This window comes from Xenopus tropicalis, chromosome 6 (genome assembly GCF_000004195.4).
Source record: "Xenopus tropicalis strain Nigerian chromosome 6, UCB_Xtro_10.0, whole genome shotgun sequence".
Lineage (NCBI taxonomy): Eukaryota > Metazoa > Chordata > Amphibia > Anura > Pipidae > Xenopus > Xenopus tropicalis.
The window spans coordinates 89672382-89693831 of record NC_030682.2 but is presented as its reverse complement, the minus strand read 5'-3'; positions in this window follow the sequence as shown (position 1 = coordinate 89693831).

Sequence of the window (21450 nt, the reverse complement as noted above, 5' to 3'; positions counted from 1 at the left end):
GTTATTATGATGGTTTTCCATTAAAACCATTTCCTAAATCTTCCTTTGACTCATCTTGAATACATTTAATGATTATTATTTTTAAACAATGGACATTTGACCAGTATGCAGTTAAAGGAAGACCCAAGTCCAATAAGGGATACACTCTCATGTACATGTCAGGAAAACAAGGTTCACAAGGCACAGGATTTTTGAAAGTAACATTTTTTATAAGTTATAAAATACAGTTGTGGGACCTGTTATCCAGAATAAGGCATCTTTTTGTCATTTAGATCTCGATTCCTTAACTCTACTAAAAATAATTTAAATATTAAATAAACCCTATAGGATTGTTTTGCCTTCAATAAGGATTAATTCCCATACCTGTATTTGTCTTTTTCAAAATATCAAGTTATACTAAATGAACACTACACAGCGAATAGTTCCCAATTAGAGGTTTATGAAGAAAACAAAACAAGTCTAGGTTTGGTTACATGTTGTGAAATTCCACAGTATCAATACTGATTTTGGTCTTCCTTGCTGATTTGTTATTTTGAATTCTTCTATGTGGCTTTGATGATTCTTTAAAGGCAGTATACAATTTGTATTTGATTGTATGCATGAAAATTTAAATTTGTTTCAGTCAGCAATTGTTAAACTAGAATTAAAGAAGACGTGTCTGATAAAATGGTTGGAGCTAACAAGAATCCATTTAATTTTTTTTAAAGATAGAATTTATGTATCATATAAAAAATAAATTTATAAACAAACAACTAAAGACATGAGGATAATGAAGGCTAATGAAACAAAAGTTGATTTTTATGACCTTAATGTGTAGGAACCTCCTGTCATTGCACAAAAGAGGCATATTTCAGCCAAAAATTAGTATATTCCATTTACAGTTCTGCCAGAGGTGTCTTGAACACAAGTGCAAAGTGCAATTTTGGATACGATTTACTGTGTTTTACCCATAATTCCTGCATAATTGTGGCCAGGTCTTTCAACCCACTGTTTTTTTTTTTTATGCAAACCTGCTCTGTAAATACATTTGTCTGGTTCCATTAACAACTGCTTTATTTTGATCTCTTAACATTCTCCAAACTAGGTTCATATGCATTTGTGCCCTCTAGATGTTTCAAACCATTAACTTTCCTATTTGCTCCAATATTTTGCAAACATTCCTCTCTGATTCTGATTCACATTATATGCATATATATGCATATTATATATATATAATATAGAGAGAGAGAGCAACATGCAATGCAGTTCTAAGCTGTTCACAATATGTTTTGGGTCACATGGACCCTTTCTCAAGTGTGATGAGCCCCAGGTACCAGCGCAGTTATGAATTATACACAGAGTAATTTCTGGCCTCAGTCCAACCCCCTTTGAGCACATAATTTGCTGCAATCCGGCATTTCATACAAACCACTTCTGCTGTTGCCCACCAGGCCCTCCCACAATTCAAGATCTGCTCCCCCAGTTATTATTCCCGTGGAGGGATGGTATTCACCATATTTGGGTAATATGGTAGTCACCTGGAGCTCCCAATCTTTCTCATTTTGATCATCTCTCCCATGGCTGCTAAGTCAATGGATGTGCGCCGTAACTTTGTTGCTGTTTTTGGTTGCTGTCTTGGGCACAATATTTGTGTGAATTGAGGTTATATTTGTCAAGACTTTTAACTTACATTTTCTATGCAAATAATTAATTAAGCAACTTTATCTCAAACAAGAGAAGATGCAAACACCTGTAACGTTATTATAACGTTATTGACAAGCAGAAATACAAACTCTGCATAGGAATCATACACAGCACTCTCCTTAATAACCTATGGGACTTCAAAATGTTCCAAAAGGCAGGATGTTTGGTGTATGAAGTAGCTGCCTGTTATAAGTGTGACCCCAGTTGTTGGATCTTATGTCAGCCTGTCCACACTTGCACATGTATACAGTACTAGATTTGTAGACAATAAAGTTATCTGAGGTGTTTAAACAGATGGTTCAGAATGTAATTTATCATTGTACGGCAGATAGGAACATATGTGTATGTGTTCATGAAATAGAAGTGAATATAAAAGGGGATGTATATCACTTTGAGGTCTTTGTTACACTGCTATGATCTCATTTAGCAGGAATGGTGACCTCTGCTCTGCATCCTCTAACTTGTATCATAAATAATTCGAAATGTCTGAAGCTCATCTGAACAGCAAATAGCGCTGTATATAAAGTATCAACCTCTCAAAATTGGCACAGCAGGAAGTTCTGGCAGCCAATCTATTACCTTATTCAGGCTAAATCACATTTGTCCTTGGCCTAGCTTCAGTTGCAAACAATAAATGGCAATGTACAGATATCGCTGCATGGAAGTGTATTGTTTGCTACAAAGGAACCAGTCAGGAAATTAGGGAAGATTTCTAAGCAGTCAAAGAAAATCAAGCAATTGTGTGTTTGGGCCACTGCAGGGCAGATTTATATGTCATAACTGGGATGGGTGCTTCTCATGTTTTGGGCTTGCAGGTTTGTAATCCTTGTTACAGTTTCAAATAATTTTATAATGTATTTTTTTTACCAAAGACCCAAAACTGACTTATTGATGCTGACAACCTCCTGCAAAGACAATACGTAAAAGCACAAGTACAAAAGAAATGGAGACCCTGACTGACTGAAAATAACCAATATAAAACAGCATATTGACTGTAAGTGAATAACAGGTATTTAACACTAGTCTAGTCTAGTCTTTGGTAGGGAGAATACTGAATTAGCAGTGGTGGGCATGGGCAACCAATAGAAATAAATGCCCACTCACTCTGCACTACCACATTTCTTTCCCATATAAAAACATGAATGAGAATTCATACAGGGAGAAACTATACAACTGCCTGACCTTGTAGAAACTTACCAGGTGTCTATGAATGGAGAATGCACAGCTTTAAATGAATAGTATTGTTGAATATTGTTTTCTATGGGAAGCGTAGACAGCACCTTTCAATAAAGAATAAATGAGACATGCACATTGATTGGTGGGGATAAATGGCCGCAGCAGCTTTATTAATGTTAATGTATAACAATAATGAAAATAACTGGCAAATTGTTACCGCATCAAACAAACCCATTGTACCAGCCAGCCCCTGATAACCACATCCACAGCAGGCCGCCTTATCCATGTAACAATTACCCTCCAAGCACAAGATTCCAGTTACAAAAAACATATTGCTGCGACAATACCCATTTTTTTTTTTTTATTATTATTAAACATTTTCATAAAAACTTAACAATAAAACTGGGTGGGCGGGCGGGTCGGACTCTTCACTGGATCTTCACGAAGCTGTCCCACGCCGAATGTAAGTATCCCACAATATCTCCAGCTTTTATACCCCTAGTTTTCCCGGGCTTAGACTGTAACTAACAGCTGACCTCCTTAACGACCAATCAATCTAATGTAAATAGCGTCCCCCTGGGACTGTACTTAACCAATAACTGACTGTACTGCACCTACACTACTTTAACCTCTTAATGGCTGTCACTTTCCCATGACCCTGCAGGCTCATAGCCCACAGGTTCTATGAGGTGCATGACATGGATCAAGAGCTTGAGCAAAAATTACATTAAAGGAGAAGGAAAGCCAAAGTCACTTGGGGCTGCCAAAATGTTATGCACCCCAAAAAAACTGCACCAGCCCAGGGTAGTAGCAAGTGCTTCCTTCTTCCCCGTTGGCGCGCTGCGCATGCAAACTTTGACACCAACAAAGTCGGCTTTTTGCTCTAATGCACAGGCGCCGGCCCAGGGAATTTGCCGCAGAAGAAACGTGGAAGAAGGAAGCGCTCGCTGCAGGTACCCTGGGCTGGTGCCATTCTCTCCTATTGGGCTCAAGCCCGGGGTACAAGGTAAGCGATTTAAGTCACTTGGGGGTACCTAACATTTTGCCACCCCCAAGTGATTTAGCCTTTCCTTCCCCTTTAAGTTAAAGAAATATAGCAAAGTGAGCACCTATTATGAAAATGCATGCTTTACAGTAAAGGTATTGGTGATTTGGGGGTTGCTGAAAGCAGCAGCAGTATTACAGTTTCACAACAATCAAATGTCAAAAAAGCCCACATCTTGACAGTGGTTCTTTAGTTTGGCTCTTATAAGAATTTGAATGATAATATCATGAATTGGTCAAATGCTACTAATGGGGACTTCCTGTTAGATAAGAGAACCACTAGTATTTTAGCATTTTCTTTCTTTGAGAATGAACATACAAATATACAGGCTGGTTAAAGAAAATAATATAAATTGAACAATGAAGGCAAAATTGTACTTAAAAGCACTTTTACCTTTCACATGATTATTTTGTTGTTGTTTTTGTTATGTTTTGTTTGAAAGCTATTACGCTGTTTTTAAACTGCTTATATAATGAATTTTGTAGCAACAGCGCCACCTTCTGTACCATTGGGAACATGTTCAGATGCAAAACAGGGAACTCTTCTGATGTTGCTCAAGAAAAGGATCAGAAACCTAATATGATCTTTCTTATGTCTTAACTGAGCAGAGCAACATCACATATATCTTTGATGTGGTTCTGTTCTTTCTTCTACCAGCACACCCAGTATAATACATTCTTTCCCCTCAGGGCGAATGGTGCTATACAATCCCTGGTTTTTTTATATGCATGTAGTACCTGTACTACATATAATATATTAATAATTTGATACCAGGGTCCTTTTTAGAACTAAACTACTATGGGCCACAACCATGTCCTCTTCAAATTCTTCTTTGAGTATGGCTGTTTCATGTTTTTAAAGATAATGATGATGTCAATGAATCCCAGCAGGGTTCCCAACATAAACATCATATAATCCATATTTACCCACAGACAATGTTCCTTTTTCTTTTCATAAAATAAGTAAATAAGAATTGCTCCTTTGTACATACAAAATTGTAATCCCTTTTTTTCTTGCACAATCGCAAATGAACGTGGCATTGTCCCATTCATTTTTAATGTGGCTGTAAAATTTCAACTGCTTATAAATCTCTACAAAAGGCAAACTTGCTTGAATGCTGAAGCTATAGCATTTTTGCATGTTTTAGGTGGCAGAGTTTAGCATTTGAGTTTTTTGAAGATTATTTTTAAAAGATTAATCTCAGAAACTGAAGTTTTAAAAACTTTTTTTTTATCATGATGTTCTCAAACTGTGGCAGGAACACAATGATATTAATGTGATATATATTAGGCATTATATATTCTTAATCACATACAAAATATATATTTGTTGTAGGATTGAATGCATTTTGCAATGTAAGAGGGGCACTAGTTTTCCTTCATTTAACAGAATTTTTGGTTTTTGAGTCTATGGCAGTGGTTTAAGTGCATATACAAGATCCAAAATTTGGCCCAGCTCGCCAACACCCTCTGCCTTTAGTTTTAATGAACATATTTTAGTCTACTGTAAAAGGTTCTGGGATTTTCTTTATAAGTCTACTTGATAGGACAGGTATGGGATCTATTATCCAGAAAATCTAAAAAATATTTTGTAACAATGTTTAAATAAAAAGGGAACTAAATTCAAGCAAGAAGTAAGCTACAAATTCTATACAGATACCTGTATGGGACCTGTTTTTTAGAATGCTCGGGACCTGGGGTTTTCTGTATAAGGGGTCTTCCCATAATTTGGATCTTCATACTTTTAGCCTACGAACAAATCATTTAAATATTAAATGAAATCATGTGAGATGGCCTTGCCGCAATTCTGTGCTTTTTGGATAATGGGTTTCCAGATAACGGATACCTGTACTAGTTGTACTCACATGGTTTCCTCTTTGAGGTGTTTTACTTATAATGACATATCTATTAAATCCCGTAATGCACTGACATTAAAATGTGTTTGGTATTTTAATCAAATTATAACCAACCTGTTGCCTTCCATCTGTTTTAGGCTTATAACAAAACTTCTTGCTGCTGAGTGATTGCTGGGAGTTCTATTATTGACAGCAGGAGGCAGCATTTTTAATTTCCCCATAGTTGGCACTCACTGTTACAGGCACAAACACATCTGACTTTCAAGCTGCAGGTACACAGGCATGTGCATACACACACGCATATACACACATAGATATATACACACACACGCATATACATATGTACACACACACATATACACACATAGATATATACACACGCATATACATACATACACACACACATATACACACATAGATATATACACACACACGCATATACATACGTACACACACACATATACACACATACATATATACACACACACATATACACATTCCCACACACACTACTTATGTGCTTCTTTCATGTCAGAACTCAACAGCTTGAGCAGTGCAAATATTCTGCAGTTACTCATGAAAAGAAATTTTTAATAATAAATATCTAATAATTAATGGGCTGGTAGCTGCAGTTTTCCTGAGGGCATAATATCTAATTTCCTACCAATGTTTCATATCCTTACTTTTCACGCTGCAACAGTCTATCATTAAAACCAAATGCAGGTTTCTATCACTTTTATTTATTTTTCAAATCAACTTATAAATCAGTGCCAGGCCTTGTTACAGATGAGTTCCAATAAATTATTGTCTGTGAACAAATTCTGAATGCTAAACAATCCTACTTTTCCTGTACTCTCTGTAGCCCTGTGGCCACAGCTGCTGCCTTGTGCATAGGGGAGGGAAGCTGTTGCCGTTAGAGGTGTGACTGCAAAGCTGTACAAAGGAAATGCACAAAAGTTATACAATTTACAAAGGCAATAGGTAGGGGTTTGCTTTTTTGCTTTTTATTATTCTGTGTTGAATGGAATACTTTTCATTGAAATTTATTTTTTTTCTTGTTTGTAATAATAATGTTATTAGAGAACTATAAAACTTTCAAGGACCTTATTTGTCCAATTTGCCTCCAACACAAACATACAGTATGAATGATCCTTACACCATGGTAAAGCTGTCATATGTGTTACTGTGTATGTGGCTGTTTGAATTAGGTTGCATTATGTTGGCTATTATGCCTACAGGAATGAAGTAAAGCAGCAGCTACTCATTTCCCTGTTCCACAATTAATGCATTACTAAGGAGCCCACAAAACTCAACCTCCTCTGCTCTGCACTACACAACACACGTGGCCACAAGTTCTCTGTCTTTCATGTTTGTCAAATTATTTGATATGGAAAAGGGCAAAAGGACATAATGGAACTCAAGGGTCATGCACCCATTAAAATTAATTATAAAAATTCTGAGATCTGAGTATATAAAACGACCCTTACTATTTATCTTGTTTTTTGGGGGGAATGTAATACTGCATTTCTGTCATGGTTTCATGCTCCCCCTGTTGTCACCTTATGTTTGTCGGATGTTTATTTTTTATGAGTAATGGCTTTTTTTCAGGGGGAAACAGGCCCAATCAGTAGTACTGTCTTTGGGCTTGAGTTTATTTCATTTTGTGTCACAGGCTGTAGACCTAGTTAATTTATCTGTTTATAGCAAAGGTAATGGTCACAGCTCCAACAGTGTGTGGTCTAGGGCAGGGCTGTCCAACTGGAGGCTCATGGGCCAAATGTGACCCTCCAAAGGGTTTTTATGGCTTCCAGGCTTCATAGACTCTACTTTATGACATTATAATTTTGATTGAATCCAACCCTCCAACATTCTGTATGAGATATCACTGGCCCCATAAATATTAGGGAAGCATTGAATCCAGGATTTGGCCTTTTTCAGCAGGATTCAAATTTGGCCAAATCCATGCCTCTGACCAAACCGAATTTAAATCCTTAAAATCACGTGACTTTATGTCACGTAAACACAGGAGTTAAAATGTTCACCCTTTTTTATTTTTTTTAAACCCTTCTGTGTCGTAATTTGCATGTGCAAATTAGGATATATTCGGTTCTGTATTTGGCTGATTTTTTTGCAAAGGATTGGGTGGTCGGCCAGATCCTAAAATAGGGCATTAGGTGAATTCCTAATATATATAATAATTTGAAGGGCACTAGTGTAGGGGAATAATGCATCTGTTTAGTTGTACAGGTACGGGACCTGTTATCCAGAATATGCGGGGCCCAGGGTTTCCAGTTAAGGGATCTTTCCATAATTTGGATCTCCATAAAAATAATAATTTAAACATCATTCAAACCCAATAGGATTGTTTTGTCTCCAATGTGGATTCATTATATCTTAGTTGGGATCAAGTACAGGGTACTGTTTTATTATTACAGAGAAAAAGGAAATAATTTTTAAAAATTAGAATTATTTTCTTATAATGGAGTCTATGGGAGATGGCCTTTCCGTAATTCTGAACTTTCTGGATAATGGATCCCATACCTGTATTGTTAGAGCCATAGCCATTGCTCATTATGGCTGCCACTTGCATCTCAATAATACGTTAGTAATACAGGGTTTAAAAAGATTTTAATGACCTTGAAGGAGATTCAAATGTAGTTTAGTTGATACACTATGCCCTACTGCGCTATAGCTTAGCAAGATAACTATTAATATTGTTGTTTTAAAGGCAAAATGACAAAATGGGTTTTCAGAGATAAAATTTGACTTTTGACCAAGATGCAGATTTCAACCATAGAGTCAGTTGCATAATTACCAAGTGGACTGTTCACTATGAATCTAGACATGACAATGAGGAGTTCTGATGTACTTACTGAGCAAATTGTAATGGGGTAGATGAATGTCCTTTCCTCTCCATCTATGGGCCCAATCCAAAATGAATATTTACGCATCAGTAAGATATCAATGGAATTTTACTAAAGAGGAGGTTGAGGTGACTTTTAACATTTATATTATTACAGCTAATAATATAAATTGTCACTGCTTTCTAATCAATGGAAAAGGTTATCGTTTATATAAGCCTTAAAAAAAGGCTCTCTAGGCCTAAATATGCAATATGTGCCCCAATGATAAATGCAGAATGACAAATAGGAGAGAACACAATATGGAATCTTGAATATATCAAACTTAATTGGGTTTCTAAGCATGCAATCATACTGCATACATGAATACAAGGATAATGTATTTGTTTAGGAGGATATACCTAGTGATTCAAATAATATAGTATATTTTAAGGGAGCCTGGTAAATCTCTTGTAGAGCGTGCTAATGGTTGGAATTCCCTGTTCTTCTTTAGCACACAGTGTTCAGTTTTGAAATGTAAAGTACTGAAATGTATGTTTCCTTTTTTGCTGAGTAAAACAAGGGTGCTTACACCTATAAGAATTACTTATTTCCAAATTGTCAGGATAGCCCCCCTAGAGGGACCCAAGCAGTGGATTTGTTGCCAAATGAAGCCAAAAACATTAGTAAAACTATGCATTCTACTACAGGTATGGGACCTGTTATCCAGGATGCTTATCCGGATAAGGGGTCTTTCTGTAATCTGGATCAACATACTTTAAATCTACTAAAAAATCATTTAAACACTAAGGGGCTGATTTACTAACCCACGAATCCGACCCGAATTGGAAAAGTTCCGACTTGAAAACGAACATTTTGCGACTTTTTCGTATGTTTTGCGATTTTTTCGGATTCTGTACGAATTTTTCGTTACCAATACGATTTTTGCGTAAAAACGCGAGTTTTTCGTATCCATTACGAAAGTTGCGTAAAAGGTTGCGCATTTTTCGTAGCGTTAAAACTTACGCGAAAAATGCGCAACTTTTCGCGTAAGTTTTAACGCTACGAAAAATGCGCAACCTTTTACGCAACTTTCGTAATGGATAGGAAAACTCGCGTTTTTACGCAAAAATCGTATTGGTAACGAAAAATTCGTAAAGAATCCGAAAAAATCGCAAAACATACGAAAAAATCGCAAAATACCGATCATTACGAAAAAAACGCAATCGGACTCCATTCGACCCGTTCGTGGGTAAGTAAATCAGCCCCTAAAAAAAACCCAATCAGATTGATTTGCCTCCATTAAGAATGAATTATATCTTAGTTTGGATTAAGTGCAAGCAACTGTTTTATTATTACAGAGATAAAGGAAATATTTTTTTAATAATTTGTACTATTTCATTAAAATGGACGCTAAAGGCTCCCATAATTTGAACCATTTTGGATAATGGGTTTCCGAATAAGGGATCCCATACATGTATTACTTTTTGTAAGGCCAGTTTTCAGTTATGGAGCCTAGTGATTGAAGAAGAACATTATGTTTTGGGCTCCTGTACCAGCCCAAGGCTACCAAAGTCCTTTAGCAGGGGAGATCTGTGCCTCAAATTATACCCCCAGTAGCTCCCCATCTTCTTTTCTGCTAATTCCCTGCACATGCTCTGTGCTGCTGTCAGTTACTGAGCTTAGGGACTAACACATAATATACTGTATATATAGAATATAACTGTCCCAATATAAGGCTGATTTATAATTAATACAGATTATGACCACATGGCAGCATAAAAATCCATACAATTAGCATCAGAAATGAATAATCAGCCCTGTAGAATTATCTTACAGGATAACCTTATTTTCTTTTTGATAACTTTTGGCGACCCCTAAGCTTAGCTTCTCAACAGCTGCTCAGAGCGCACTGAGCATGTGAGTGTCGCAGACACTTTCCAAGATGGGGCCCCCTGTGACTGGATTGAATTTATGGATCATTGCTACTATTGAGATGCTGGAACGTTAGGCTGGTGTATTAAGAACAGTATATACAATAAGGCATTTTTTTCAGACAATCATACAAATAAATAAGGCATAATGGACAAAATAACCTCTTTAGCTGAACACTTGAGGAACAAGAATGTGAATGTAAACCCTGAATACAAAGAGGATACATTACTCTTTTAAGCTGAGTTAAAAGAATAAACATCTAAATATGTGGTGTGTTTTTTGTCTTCTGGCAAAGATATTTTGTTTTTAATGAGTCCACGCTAAGCCTAGGTTTGTTGATCCTTCTTTTTTTTTTTATAATGTGTCTTGTGAGCGAATGGCAAAAATCACTAGCATGGAGCAGTTATATTAATCTGATCTGATTTTCATTTTGTCACAAATACATTACTGTATTCTGAAACGGTATCTTTTTTTTTTTTTTTCTTTGTGTGCAGAAAAAATAAGCATCATTTCTTTACAGCTCATCGAGCAAGGTTCTTAAAGCACCAGTTATCATATCCAGGCATCAAAAAATAAAGCAGAAAGCAATTTAACGCACCAGTGGAAGTTGCCTATTAATCGGGCTCAGGAAAAGGTAGCCTGGGAGATTGTGGGCAAGCAAGGGGAACGTGGTGCAGTAATGTATGACTAGCAAAGAAAACACACAACATCACTGTAGTCATTTTCTAATTACACAGCTATTTCATAATCTGTAAACGCTAACATGGGAGAATTAAATCACAGCAATTTAATTAATAAAACGGTTTAGACACTTAAGCCCAAATGTTCATGTCCTGAGGGCTCCATATCAATAAATGCAGCTTCTAGGCATATTTCAGAATTTGTAAGCATTCACTTGGAGCTCTTGTAGCAATAAAATTGGTACACACAGTAGCAGTTTAGACTTGAAGTTTAAAAAAGGAAAAAAAGGAAAACAAAATCATCTACTGCAGAATATAACATAAAGCTTTTTTTTTTTTGCTTTGTGCACACTGAATAAACCAGGTATAAAAAAGGAATAAAGAGACTGTCATTCAAGCAGACCGTGCCTACACATGCAGTTTGGTTTAGATAATACTTTTTGAAATGGGGTTTAGTCAATAAGTAAAGGTTGCAAAGAAAGATACCCATCCATTTATGTAATTATATACTGTACCCTTTGGCCCCCATTAGAAATCTGGTCTGAGGTTTTCCACCTGAAGACATGCAGTTACTTACGACCTGGTTCTCACAATCCCCCTATGATCCCATGTCCCTCAGCATGTGATTCACAATACTTTATTCCTCTGACTGGTCAAAGATTCTGTACTTGTAGTGGCCAATGGGTCACCCTAAGGTCCCACAAGCTTTAAAATAATTTTTATTTTTCAGAACAGTTATAGTTACCAGGATAACACAAGGCAATCTGACCTGGATATACAAAAATAATACACTAGGGGACATATTCATTATGCTGTGTAAAACGAATTCGCCGAAAAAACGGTGTAAAAAGCTGTGTAAAATAAACGGAGAAGATCACCGTCCGCACGGCACATTTTACGTTATTTTATGTAAGTTCCGGCGGAAGAAAAAACACGTAAAACAATTATGACAATTTTACGCCGATTTTACACCAATTTTTACACAACAAATCCTGGCAATGTGTGGCGAATTTTCTCACCGTTTTTTACACAGCATAATAATTATGCCCCTTTATTACACCTAAGCAGGTTATGCATTGGACCATCTTGCATCCCCATAGTGAAGGCACTGGAGGGCAGAAAATTATTAAAATACTAGCCATTTTCACTGATTATATTAGGGGTACCAAAAACAGATCAGTATATCTTATACAATGATGTCAAATATGGCAAAAAAGAGCAGGAGATGCTTCACTACTGTGTAAAGTAAGAAGGGGGAAGAGAGATCCCGTGATTGAAACTGAAACTGAGTTCTTCATGAGCTGAAGATAACAATCTGTGTCTCAAGTATGTAAAGATTCTGTTTTTGAAAGTGAACCTGGTTCCAGTACCCAGAGAGAGTGAAGGAATCCTATATGTATTAGGTAGACCTCTGGTGAGTAGGGGGTTATCTTGTATTCATCAGCACTTCTATGCACTGTTCAGGAGTCTGTTGCTGAAATTAATACAGTTAAATGCTGTTATATTCCATGCTGTGTGAGGAATAAAACAAAGACCTTGGTGTGTCTCATATGCTGTGGTCCAACTGTTGTCCTGCACTTACTATTTCTAATTACCCCACATATTGTGCACACAAATGGGCAGTATGCCACAGGCTCACAATAGAAATTACCTATGTAATGTCTGAGTTCTCTAAGATATATATAGATAATAAACAGGACACAACAAGACTAAAATGACCAAAACAAAAACTTGCCCATGTGAGACACTAGGGGGCAGATTTACTAATCCACGAATCCGAATCCCGAAAGGGAAAAAATCGTATTGTAAACGAAAATTTTGCGACTTTTTCGTCGCCCTCACGATTTTTCATATTTGTCATGACTTTTTCAGCGCCGTTGCGTGTATTTTTAGGGAGAACTATCAACGGAGGGCAATTTCAGTGCGCCAATGTGGTCCTCTAAAGTTACTGTGTTTATAAGCATAATTTCTGCTTACATTCTGCTTCACTATGAAGAAGGAAGTGAAATGTAAATTGGGAATGACAGTCAAAAAGCTATCAGGACCAGGAAATAAGGGCTAAGGTAGAAGTAAACACTGGGGTCGGCTGAAGTACAAGTACAAGCACAAGCAGTGAGGTACCAGAGGGGTCTGGCGAAAGCATAATATACGTAAGTAAGGCACACATCAGGGCAGGTAGCAAGGAAGTGGAGTTTAACAGGTTAGGAACCAGGAATTAGACACTATAAAGCAAACACAGAAACTCACAAGAATAAGTCAAGTACTTGGGTACAAATACAAGGATAAGATAGGGCATTCAGCTCTAATTTTCACAAAAGGCATAGACTGGATTGAGTTTAGATTTTAACTTGAACTGGCATGAGAGCAAAAAATGATGTGTTACTCATTAGGAGGTACATATGTCTCCCCTAGAATACCTCGGCATGGGAGTTTCCTAGCTATATGGAGAATCTCTATAGAAACAATCAATGCAAACTTTCTCCTGCTCCGTAAAGTGTGTTCCATGTGATTTGCATGCATGCTTTAGGTGGAACAAAAGATGGAACCAAGAGTCTCTAAAGGGCTGGAGTATTACTGGTAGAAAAACTGAAATACTTTCCATGTTCCTTTTTTGGCTTGGTGTTCATGGAAGTGGGTATCAGTTTTTAAACAAGGAGTGATTATTTCCTCCAATTGTTGAGGCAAATCTCTCATCATAAATGTAATCTTTTGGCAGTCCAGGACAGATATTCCTTGCCAGAACACTGCCAGCAGGACCTTATCAGCCAGTTTCTGCATCAAACATTCAGAATGATTTGGCTTATTCACTGGCAGTTAAATTGTACAGGTATGGGACCTGTTATCCAGAATGCTCGGGACTTGGGGTTTTCCGTATAAGGGCTTTTTCCGTAATTTGGAAAGTAAAGTCTGCTAAAAATCATTTAAATATTGAATAAACCCAATAGGATTGTTTTGCCTCCAATAAGGATTTATTATATCTAAGTTAGGATCAGGTACAAGGTACTGTTTTACAGTTACAGAGAAAAAGGAAATCATTTAAAAAAATTAGAAATATTTGCTTATAATGGAGTCTATGGGAGACAGTCTTTCAGTAATTTGGAACTTTCTGGATAACAGGTTTCCCGATAATGGATCCCATACCTGTACTATTAAAGAAGAATTCTGCAGATACCCATAACCAGAAGCATCTAAGAAATTCCAGAACATTTATAAAGAGAAATTTGCACTGTGGCAAATATGAGTGGATCATTTTGAGACACTCAGAAACAAAGGCTGGGGTTCAAAATAAAATATACATTGATTGATGAACCTTATACTTGCCTCAGCATCTCCACTGTAGCATTTAGGAAGAGGCTTCCTGAGCAAGGTAGGAGGTGGCATATCAGCTGGGGCAGCATCTGTTGGCTCATGTATAGGCAGTGGGGCACTAAAGAGGTCAGATGAAATGAATGAATCTAGTGCACAGGTCAGAGATGCAAAAGAGTAGTCAGAAACAGTATAAGAGACAGGAATCCGACAAGATAAAGAGCAGTGAGAACTAACATGTACTACAGTGTCTCATGTACTGGTGCAGGGTCAGGATATGGTATTTAAATGCACCAAAACACAGTACAATACATTAGACTTAATGGCAAGGTTCCAGCACTACATCTACACATGGTCAGGGACATGCTACATGCACTACAATACAAAAAGGCATTGCACCAGTATGTGGCAGATATGTCAGTAAAATCTGCTTCATCAGTGTTTTCCTGATATCAAATTTACTTGCCATTCCGTACAGTCACAGGAATACTGTTTGCAGAATTAGAGCATACTGACATTTATGACTGATTTATTTATGGATGGGGACTGCAAATGTGACATATATACTATATATCACCAGTCTGTTTCAAATATCAGAATATTATTCACTTAAATTCAATTTAATTAAATTGAAATGTATTATTTGATGCCTACATTTGTTTTCCTGAGACAAGCATAGCCCAAAATGATTTTTATCAAGGCATACAATTCATTGCACCTTCCTTTAGTACTGATGGGATTAAAGGAGTCATATCTGTTAATTAGCTATTTTCAAGTTCTCCCTGTGAATAAATTAACATGAAAAATGAAGAATGAGTGGAAATAAATTGTGTTAAATATTCTGAACTTCTCACCATTTGCCTAGAAGCACATTCCCTAAGCTCAGTCCTGCAGCCCATTATCTTGAAATTCACCATTTCCAGTTGTTTAACTAGACAAGAATACATAAGGGAGATTTGGACATTGAGATCATTAAAGAACAATTTTGTTATTAGCATACACCCTCTCCGCAATATGATTTTGAGTCTCATTATATTTTTAACTATTCCCTTGATACCGGAACAAGTCGGTTTCACATTTCATAGACTAAAGTTCAAAAAAGACAAAAGCCACCAAAATGAGTCCTGCATTTATTTGTCTTTTACTGTCATCTTTCAGAGCACAGTAACAAATCAAGGTAGTTAATATTTTTCCTTTATGTTCCATATGCTCTGTCTGTATGCAAGTATATTTGTTTAACCCCTACAAACAGAAAACTGGAGCGTCACCCTGTCACGCTATAATTAACTACAATATAATAACATTTACATTGCCAGAGATCAGCAAACTGACATACATGGATGAATAGAAACTTTAGGCAGTAGATAGATAGGCATGTGGGTCAGCTACCAAGGCTGAAGGGGTGGCCTAAGATTGCTCCATCCTACACTGCAACCATAGTCTTTCTTCCCAGGGCCATATTCTGGAACAGGAACCTCTTCCCATACTTTGCATGATTTAAAAAGTAAACCGGTCACTTTTTAATCCAAATTGTTAAAGTAAAGCCAAAATGTATTAACATCATTATGGACTGACTGATTGATTAGGAGTTGTCATTTGAAATAACTAATTTGATCAAATTCAGCATTTGAACTGATGCTCATGAAATAAACAGGAAAAATGAAAACATTACCTATAGCCAACTAAAACCATGCTTTTTGGGGTCTGTGATTTTAAATCCCTGAGTAAATAATGATTTTAATTGAATCTTTAAAATAGATCTATTGCATTGGTTGAATAGATAGGTTAAGTTGATCAATTTGGACTAAAAATCAGGAAAAGATTAAATAGTGGAGATTCATTTAGTTAAGAAGGATTTCTGATTTGATCATTCATGTAAAGAGCTTGCGCTGACCAGCTAGCACCTGTGTTCACTGAGATATTCAACATCTCTTTATCTCAGTCGGTGATCCCTACATGCTTCAAAGAGTCCATCATTGTTCCTGTCCCGAAGAAACCCCATCCTGCTTCTCTCAATGATTATCGCCCTGTAGCCCTCACCTCAGTAGTGATGAAGTGCTTTGAGCGCCTGGTCAGAGACTTCATCATTTCTTCACTACCCGACACACTGGACCCTCTACAGTTTGCATACCGCCCAAACCGCTCCACAGACGATGCAATTTCTCATCTCCTCCATACATCACTCACTCACCTGGACACTCGGAGAGGGAATTATGTTAAAATGCTCTTCATTGACTACAGCTCTGCATTTAATACCATAATTCCCTCCACACTAATCACCAAGCTGAAGCACCTGGGACTCAGTTAATCTATGTGTCAGTGGATCTCCAATTTCCTAACTGGCAGACCACAGGCAGTAAGGATGGGTGGACATATCTCAGCCTCCCTCACTCTCAGCACTGGAGCCCCTCAGGGTTGTGTTCTGAGCCCCCTGCTGTACTCTTTGTACACCTATGACTGCGTGGCCACTACCAACTCCACCTCTGTCATCAAGTTTGCTGACGACACTGTAGTGGTCGGCCTGATCACGAACAACGACGAGACGGCCTACCTGGTGGAGATTGGAAATCTGGAGAACTGGTGCCAGAGGAACAATCTCCTCCTGAACGTCAGCAAGACAAAGGAGTTGATAGTGGACTTCAGTAAAAAGCAGGAGAGGAACTACCAGACCCCCATCATCAACAGGAGCCCAGTGGAGAGAGTGGACAGCTTCAGATACCTCGGTGTTCACATCACGCAGGACCTGGCATGGTCCTGTCACATCAACACCGTAGTAAAAAAGGCACGACAGCGTCTGTATCACCTGAGACGTTTGAGAGACTTCAGACTGCCCTCCAAGGTGCTCAGGAATTTCTACTCCTGCACCATAGAGAGCATCCTGACGGGAAACATCACAACCTGGTTCGGGAACAGCACCATGCAAGACAGACAAACTCTACAGAGGGTGGTGCGATCAGCTGAGCGCATCATCCGCACCGAGCTCCCTGACCTGCACTCAATCTACACCAAGCGGTGCTGGTCCAAGGCCAGGAAGATCGTGAAGGACCTCAGCCATCCAAGTAATGGATTGTTCACTCTTGCGTTTTGGGAAGCTATTCCGCTTCCTGAAGGCCAACACAGAGAGAATGAGGATGAGCTTCTTCCCGCAAGCGATAAGGTCTCTCAACCACACCCACATGCAGAATTAATACAATTCTTAAACATCCATGGACAATATGCACACATTCACGCACATCTACACTCATATCTTCACTTACATGTTTATGTTTACATTCTGGACCATTGCACAAAGTCACTTAAAAAAGGCACCTTAATAAGACACGTTTTAGACACTTTTTATGCATATTTGCACACCATCTTTCTTTCACCAAATTTCAAAATTCCTATTGTATCTATTGTACAGTATATTTCTATTTTTATTGTATATTCTTGTGTACAAGTATATTTGTACTTTATTGTATATTTCTATTTTTATTGTATATTTCTATTTTTATTGTATATTTCTATTTTTATTTCTATTGTATCCTAGTTGAATTTAATTTTCTATCGTATCTCTTTATTCATATTTATTTCTTTTACAAGCTGTAATTCTCTTTCTAAGGTCAATGGCGGTCATATAAGCATTTCACTACATATCGTACTGTGTATGACTGTGTATGTGACAAATAAAATTTGAATTTGATTTGAATTTATTTAAAGATCAGCACACGAGACTAAGGGGCTGATTTACTTACCCACGAACGGGTCGAATGGAGTCCGATTGCGTTTTTTTCGTAATGATCGGTACTTTGCGATTTTTTCGTATGTTTTGCGATTTTTTCGGATTCTTTACGAATTTTTCGGATCCAATACGATTTTTGCGTAAAAACGCGAGTTTTCCTATCCATTACGAAAGTTGCGTAAAAAGTTGCGCATTTTGCGTAGCGTTAAAACTTACGCGAAAAGTTGCGCATTTTTCGCGTAAGTTTTAACGCTACGAAAAATGCGCAACTTTTTACGCAACTTTCGTAATGGATACGAAAAACTCGCGTTTTTACGCAAAAATCGTATTGGTAACGAAAAATTCGTACAGAATCCGAAAAAATCGCAAAACATACGAAAAAGTCGCAAAATGTTCGTTTTCAAGTCGGAACTTTTCCAATTCGGGTCGGATTCGTGGGTTAGTAAATCAGCCCCTATAGGTCCCCATACAGGGGCCGATAGTAGCTGCCGATATCAGCCCCTTGGACTGTTTCAGCAGCTAATCGGCCCGTGTATGGGCACTCCCGACGGGCCTGCCCAACCGATATCTGGCCTGAAATCGGCCAGCTCTCGATCGGGCAGGTTAGAAAATCTAGTCGGATCGGGGACCGCATCGGCTTGTTGATGTGGTCCCCGGACCGACTTTTCCTATACCTGCCTTTATAATTCGATCGTCAGTGGGAAGGCAAACGCAGGGTCGGACTGGGCCACAGGTCAACGGGAAAAAACCTGGTGGGCCTGTGGCCCAGACCCTATCCCTGTCGCCACTCCCCCGGCCGCCGGTGTCCCTCCCCTGACACATTAAAAGTAAGTCTCGTGCTCAGGGGTGGATGTCGGCTAGGGACCCCTGCGGGGGGGGCGCCTGTGAGGGGTGCAGAGGACATGGCGGGGGCATCTTGTGGGGTGAGGGGCTCCTGGGCATACGCCCAAAGTTTCCTCGTGAAGGAGGAAAATGAAGGCGGCTGCTAAACAATTGGATTATTTTTATCATTTTACTATTTCTTAACTTTTTCAAAACATTATTTAATTGAAAAACAAAGAAAAGAAACAAGGACTAATTTACTAAAATAGCTTAGAAGAATAACCCACATCCAACAAACAGAAACTGACATTTATATTTCTGTTTGTAATTAATAACTACACGTTAGTAAATGATGATGTCTGATGCTGATGTCCCTTCGCTATGCATAACGTGCATAAAGGGTAAAGGGTAAAGGTGTATTTGATTTATTCTGATTAGTAGTTTAAGCACAAGTAGGTCATTTCCAATACAGCACTGTAAGCATTTAGTTTTGCTTTCTCATGAGAAAGTCTAATTTGTCTTGCTGAAATAGTGTAAAAATTGCAGATGTAATATTTAAACTATAGTCTGATGTATGTTTTATGGTATATTCTTTTTCAGTATCCAAAATTTATTTGGAATCCTCATGGAATTATTTCAGTGTCTTGGATTTTAACTGGAGCTCATTTCCTCACCTGCTGTATAGCTCCTGGATATAATCTGTTCAATTCATAACAGTGAGGGCTTCATTCTTACCCACATTCTTAATAATTATGTTATCATTATACTTTAATTTCTTTTTAAGGCAGATTATAGATTTTTTTTTCCATTACTGAAGCAACATCGTGCAAGGTGGTTATTATTAGCTGATGAATTGATGAAATACCATTTAATTCATTTGCTCTGTATTTCAACTGACAATTTTTAAAAGCCTGTTAGGGAATTTCAAATTAAAAACTGTACTTGTATTTTGAATTACAAGATAATCAAAAAAGGTTCATTAATAAAAGAGATTCAATCATTTTTCTGGACATATTTAAAAAAAAAAATCACATTACTTGTAAATGTAGTCTGATATTCTAATACTAAGGGGCACATTTACTTACTCACGAACGGGCCGAATGCGTCCGATTGTGTTTTTTTCGTAATGATCGGTATTTTGCAATTTTTCGGAAAATTGTTGCGACTTTTTCGTAGCTGTTCCGAAAGTTGCGCAAAATCTGGCGATTTTTTCATAGTGTTAAAACTTGCACGAAAAGTCGCCGCCTTTTTCGTAGCCATTCCGAAAGTTGCGCAAAATGTTGCAATTTTTTCGTAGCGTTAAAACTTGCTCGAAAAGTCACGACTTTTTCGCAGCTTTCGTGCCGAGTACGAAACATTCGGATTCATTCAAGCTTCAGTATGGTGACTTTTCTTGGGCCAGGTTGGAGCTGCAGGGTGCCATTGAGTCCTATGGGAGGCTTCCAAAATCATGCTAAGTCTGAAAGTTTCGCCCGCCGCTTACGAGCGCTCAATACGAAAAAGTTGCGACAAGATACGAGCGAATCATAATGGCTACGAAAAACTCACGTTTTTTTGCGCAAGTCGTAATGGCTACGAAAAACTCGCGTTTTTTCGTGCAAATCGTATTGGTAACGAAAAAGTCGCGACAATTCGGAAAAAATCGAAAAAAATACAAAAAAGTCGCAAAATGTTCGTTTTCCAATCGGAATTTTTCCAATTTGGATTCGGATTCGTGGGTTAGTAAATGTGCCCCTAAGAATAATGGGGGCACTGTATATAAGTGATGTCACTTTACTGCACTGGGTGTTTGCAGACACGTCCCATTCAGTGAATGGGGGCAATTTCAGGAGTTTTCTATCCCGCTCAATGATTTCTGAATACAAAAAAATTAAAAATCTTGATTGCATTCTGATTTATGAAAACCCTTAAACTTGATCATTCAAAAACATGGATAATACACCTCCCATTGACTTCTACATAAACTTGCCAGCTTTTAGCTTTGGGTTTTTTGTGTGACCCAAACAGCCCCAAGGCTGCTTTTTTATTTAAGTAAAACTTGGTGGCAAATGATTATTTGTCACTTGGGTATCTCTACATTGATGGCAAGTTTATGTTAAGAGCATATATTCATTTAGCTGTAACTAATTATGAGCGGAGAGGCCAAAAAAGGGGCACCAAAACCAAAAGTCTTTTATAATATTGTTTTGTGTAAAATGAATACAGGTTTTTTTTTTTTCTTTCAAATTTGATAGAATGTCTGCACAAAAGGTGTATGGGCTTTTTTTCATATAATGAAATATAAAGAACAAGTGTATGGACACTGAGAAATAAATTGAAGAGGTTAAACTCAATGGACAGTTATGTTTTTTCAAGTCACATGAACTATTTAACTGCTGTCAATACAG